Consider the following 6,000-nt stretch of genomic DNA (forward strand, 5'->3'; position numbering starts at 1 on the left):
TTAACCTTTGTCAGGTGAGCTAGGAAGGAGGATAGGGCGGGTAAAGTACTAAGTAGAGTTATGGACAGGGGAAAGAGGAGAGAGTGGGCTAAGTCAGAAGGAGAAGTAATAGTATAAAGAGCAGACAAAGGAAGAAAGTGCAGAGACAATCTATAAGCAGCAGACTCCTGAGGAGCTCCTGGAGGTAACAGGTGAGTGGGGAGTGATAGTTCAGCTGATTGCTTAGTAAGGGATAGTAATGTAGAGGAGAAAACTACACAAGGAGGAAAACTAAGGAGCAGTCAGTGATAGCAAGAGAAAAGAAAAGTAGTCTAGAATTTAAAACAGGAAAGTAGGGGTAGGGGATACTACACAAGCCTAGGTTAGTGTGCCACCTAGTGGGCAAAATGTACAGTGCAGCTAAAGGCTAAAAGGTAGGAAAGAGATAGCTAGAACAGATGGCTGCTGTACTAGTTACAGAGGGGAAACAAGTAGTTACTTATGAGATAGCGAGGGAAAATGGCTGCTGAGTGCCTGGCTCAGTAATGCGGATTGCATACAACACTAGGTATTAATAACAGTACAGCTTAGCAGGTGACTTAGCATAAAACATACTTTCTTCTGTCCTTTGGGCACTAGTAATTGAAATAAAATAGCAGGATTCATTTGGGATGAAGATGGGATGGTAGCGACTAGTAGTAGGGTGTCCTTATTGATCCAGTTCTTAGTACAGGACTGGAGGCTGAAAGTTTCTTCTGTCCTTTGGGAACTGGTAATTGAAATAAAATGGCAGGATTCCTTTGGGGTGAAGATGGGATGGTAGCGACTAGTAGTAGGGTGTCCTTATTGATCCAATTCTTAGTACAGAACTGGAGGTTGAAAGTTTCTTCTGTCCTTTGGGAACTGGTAATTGAAATAAAATGGCAGAATTCTTTTTGGGTGAAGATGGGATGGTAGCGACTAGTAGTAGGGTGTCCTTATTGATCCAATTCGTAGTACAGGACTGGAGGGTGAAAGAAAATAGAGAAAGCCCCTCTGAGACCAGGGACACACAGCAGCCAGGGCAAGAGCAGGATAAATAAAGATCAGTGATAATTCCTAACATCTACATTTTGATTGCTATAAATCTTATCATTTAAGCCTAGTAATGCAGTCACATTTAAAAACATTTGCCACTGTACTTCTGACTTTCAAGTTTAGCTTCCCAGTTACTTCCTCTATCATTCCATGATACTTTCTCCAAAATATAAAACACAATTTTTTTACAAAGCTGTAATGCCAAGCGATAAGCAAAGGGTGCAAGGTATGGGATCAGTTCTGGAAAGGATGCCAGCTGTCTCAGTACTATAAACACATTCACACAGCAAACATTCCTAAGTGAATTTTGAAGAATTACCAGTTTGCTGATTTTCATATGTATGAGAAGTAGGAGAAAGGAAGAGAATCATACAGAAAGCACTCCAGCCCAACATGGAACTGGAGAATTAACCGTACTTGGGTAATGCAGAGATGTCAAAATTGTAAGGCTAGAGGAATGAAGAAACTTAGAAATCTGAGTATGAATATTTCCCGAATGGGGAAATCATAACTCTCCAGCACTATTGCCCTCCCTTCTCAAGTTTATGGTAATGCTGACCGGTTAGTCAAAACTAGTAAAACAAAAACACACTTTTTTTTTACTCTTAAAATAAGGCAATCTTTAAATATTCAGAGCAATTAGCTCTAAGCAGTCACCTTTCAATGGGCAGACACCACCCAGTAGGTTCACTGCAAAATGCATAAGCCTTTAAACTAATAAGTAAAGCGTCACCCACAATCATCAACAATATGTTTTACTTGAAGTAAATGTGTTAAAGCATTTTATTTTTAAATTAATATGCTAACAGTAAAGAACTTGCACAAGGAATTGAAAAGAAAACATTTCAACTGACAGATAATAATTTTTAATTCAGATGTCAGATGCATTTTCTGTCATCTTCTTCTGGCTAACAGATGCACTGTGTCCTTATTATTTTTGGATTTTAAGTCCAAAATATAAAATATTTAGAGTCCTTACTAGAAATACAATACAGTTTGAGTTCTGTCTCCAAGGGTTTCATCCGACAGTAGAAGAAATATATCATATTATGATTGTAAGCAACTGACTTGGATTAAGGTTCTCCATATTTATAACTCCTCAGACAAGATTTCCCATGACTTTTCTGTTTCCACAGTCACATGTTCAGGTGACTGGAGAAAGTTTCACCAAGTTGCTGTCCAAATAAGCCATCATCATGTGAACAAGCCAGATTCTTTAAATAACACACTGCAACAGTGCACACATTTGTGAGACACGGTTTGGTTTAATTTTTAAATTGTGCTACATTTTCACAATGGTAAATACAGTTTTTATATATATATATATATATATATATATATATATATATATATATATATATAGGTTTCCTATTGAAATGTCGGTGTAGCATTGTACGCCTATGAACTATTTGAACTACAGATGTTCGAATAGATCATATGTGTGCAGGCTACGTAAACGAACGGTATATTTGCGAATGTACTGTGCATTCTCAAATATAACATTCGATTATGTACAGGGATCACGGTACAGTGCGGTTAGGGAAATACATCCCTTTCCTCACTGTAGTGCGATCTCGGAGTTGGAATATTTAGTTAGGAGGGATGTGGGGGGGGCGCAACCCATGGGGGGATGCAGTGGGGCTTGCCCCCCCCTGCATAAACGGGATGTTAGGTGTAGGGGTTAGGGAGTTATGGCAAGGGTGGCATTGTTGTTAATGCCGTAAAATGTCATTGTTGACATTTTCGGCATTAATAGCTGATTTTCAACATTAGGGTTGTTAGGTTATGTGTACTTTCGGTGAAACAGTTCGCTGTTAAGCACCGTTTTTATTCTAAACTTCAACATTTTAATAGTAAACCTATATATATATATATATATATATATATATATATATATATATATATATATATATATATATAATTTTTACACATTTTCTTTCAAATATTAACATTTTTACAAGTATAATACATTTTTTTATCTTTTAAAAATTATTTACATGCATTTTTAATTCAATACAGGTGTAAAACAGCTCCTTCAGTTGCAGTTATTTTCCTTTTGTAAAAGCTTAATATTCCCCCAGTCCATGACAGTTATCCTCATAATATATATAATGTTTAACTACAGAGCACCTGCAAGAGATAAGCTAAAGTTCACCACTGTGATGCCGAATAATCTAACCTACACAACTGGATAACTCTTCTGTCATGTAATTGTGTCAACCACCTGTGCTCTGAATTGTGGTTGAAAAGGTTCCACTGAACCAGCTTACTTATCAGGTAAAAACAACAAATAAAAACAATCTATGGTTTATTTTGTTGTGGAGAAAAAGGCAGACATTGTTTAATTTGTAAAGTCTATATTCATCCAGAACTCACAGTTGTCTTGTATTATGAGGTATTCATAGGATACAATACTAAAATATAAATGTCAGAATGGATGTCTCTATTTTAGGTATTGCTGTTGAGCAAGCTGGGCTAGAAAATTTTGTGCTTTTGATAATGCCACAAGTATGTATTGTAAGTTTAGAGAAGGAGACACAACTAATAGTAGAACTTTGTATGCAAAAGTTGCAGTGTGAACAAAATTCACTGTCAGAAGAGTTTAATTAGACAGACTGCCATTGTACTTTAAACTTGGATATAACAAGTGCTGTGTAACTACACATGCAATAATGTGAATCACAATTATGAAAACATTAACAAATATAGCTAAATGCCTGAGCTGACATTAAATAATGATTGCATTATTTTTCTGTCAGTCTTGAGTATGTGACTTATGACTGAAGAGAATATTCCAGAAAGGTATCACATAAGCCGAGAACACATTGTTTCATGTACTTGTTAGTTTTCATAGTCAGTCATGTTAAATTTGCTTTAAAATCTAAGTAGCTGTCACAACTATTTTGGAAAATAAACTTCTTATGATGATGATTTGTATCTCAGTGAACTTCTTGTGAGATATGCAGTTATCGTACATTTCACACAAGGTTGCCCAGATGCTGAACTGTTACTGATGGGCAGGTTACTAATACCCTTGCGTTATCATATATGTTAGTATACATATTCAATCTAAGCACTTACTTCCTTGAACACTACAAATAATGACCCATTATAAACAAGTTTTTACCTTTCGATAAAACAAAGGGTCTAATTCAGAAAGGTTACCATGAGGTATAGACCTGGTGTACCTGATGGTAACCAGATAGCATTACGACAGTGCTGTACTACAAAGAGGTGCAACACTGAGGTGTGATGTCTCTGCAGCCTACAGCAAATGTTAAAAAGGCATTCCAGGAGAAGGGGCTTATGGTAATCATCTGTGTGCTGTATAAAGACAAAAATTAATGTTCTTAGGAAAGAACAGTGGTAGCTTAGCAATTTTTCAGAAAAAAATATAACAGGAGTGTGAAGAAGATAGTTCTCTAAAAAGTCGATAAACGTGGAGCAGAATGCATAACTTAACTTCTTATTTACAATCAGCGGAAAAGTAAAACATAAAAAGGCCAACTGGAAGGCCTTATGAAACAGATTGTTGAATTGGAGATGAAAAGGAGGTGCAGAGCTCTTATTTTCGATTAACAAGATTATTCAAGGGAGAGTTTCCTAGGTTAAAGTGATATATTTCAGAGTGTCAAGTTTCATATAAACCTTCTAGTTAGGTGCATTTCCTCTTCATGGAAATATTCCACTTCATGGAAAATAATACAATTAAAAGATAGTTTCATAGTTCATATATGAATAACACACTTTTAATTCCCCTGACAGCCTTATCATGAAGCTTCAGCTGTAACTGACCTGATCATTAACAAGTCAGAATCATTCTAGTCAGAATTAGTAAACACTTGCTAGTTCTGGACATGGTATATCTTGAAACTTCTACCTGCTGCATTCAGCTGCATCTACACCTGTGACAGGGTTTTACTTCAGTTTGCAGTGAATCACAGAAACCTATACTCAAAAGGCATACTTCGACTTTTACTCAGTAACAAGTTAATTTCTGGGCAAGGACAGCTTGTTATCATCAGAGTGGTTTTTAGTCATAAAGGAAAAAGAACACGTGGTTCAGTTTTTAGGGCAGGGCAGTAATAAACCCAGATTAATGAACGTGAAGGAGCCACGCAGAGAAAGAAACTACTAACAGAGGCTGTGAGAGGTGAGCCGAGCAGTACAGGCATCAGGTTTGTTATAGTAAGTGCACTTTTGTGACTTCTGTGGCAGTTGTTGCAGTTGTGGCAGCAGTATTACCTGTTGACAAAGCAAGTAATGATTGAAAGTTCAGTAAGTACAGTATGACAGAATGCTTACATTTCATAATCATTAAAATGGGATGGTATTCTCAGTTCTTGTGCTTTATATTTTTGTGAGAAACGCTCCAGTACAGCAGTATTAGCAGAATATTGTTTTGTGCTCAAATACCTAACATGTAAATCAGAAGTTATTTCATTATTTGGAACTGGGTTATTTAATTGAGTCTGTCTTTTCAGCAAGCAAATTTTGCTTTATATCAGGTGTAAGACAGCATAACATTTAATAAGCCCCAAGTGTAATGTCAGTTGTGGGTTATTTTGTGTGTCATTTCAAAATAAATTTACACAAATCTGTTTCTTAACTCTTTACATGAACTGCTTCATTGCTACTTAGTCTACAGCCAGTTGCTTTTGGTATTATATTTAACAGTATCATATTTGACAGTAATTTGGGGCATTGCTAAAAGGCTGCTAACTAGAATTGCAACCAGCTAGAGAGTGTGGCAGTGAAGACATTTAGTTCTGCTGTAATTTGCTTGATGGTGCCAATTAGAAATATGCCAGATATGGATTATCTCTGCTATCATAAGTTTTCCATAATATGAGATCTTTGAATCCAGATACTATTACAAGTATAGTTTGTAACCTAACCAACTTTAATCACAATAAATTCATATTCACTCAAATGGAATCTATT

General features: G+C 36.2%; 1 protein-coding gene across 4 annotated transcripts in view; it reads left to right on the top strand.

Moving 5' to 3' along the window:
- LOC122792977 (spermine oxidase-like) overlaps positions 1-6,000 on the top strand; it is a 497,014-nt gene that overhangs the window by 309,103 nt on the left and 181,911 nt on the right. Inside the window, exon 1 of one of the 4 annotated variants that reach the window (XM_044060582.1) lies at positions 5,178-5,244. The exons of the other annotated variants lie outside the window; for them this stretch is intronic. The gene's annotated coding sequence lies outside the window, so the exon portion shown is untranslated. Of the gene's footprint in view, positions 1-5,177; positions 5,245-6,000 lie in introns of those variants that run through there. 4 annotated transcript variants of the gene reach the window in all.

Source organism: Protopterus annectens, chromosome 2.part0, assembly GCF_019279795.1.
Source record: "Protopterus annectens isolate FY-2018-M chromosome 2.part0, PAN1.0, whole genome shotgun sequence".
NCBI lineage: Eukaryota > Metazoa > Chordata > Ceratodontiformes > Protopteridae > Protopterus > Protopterus annectens.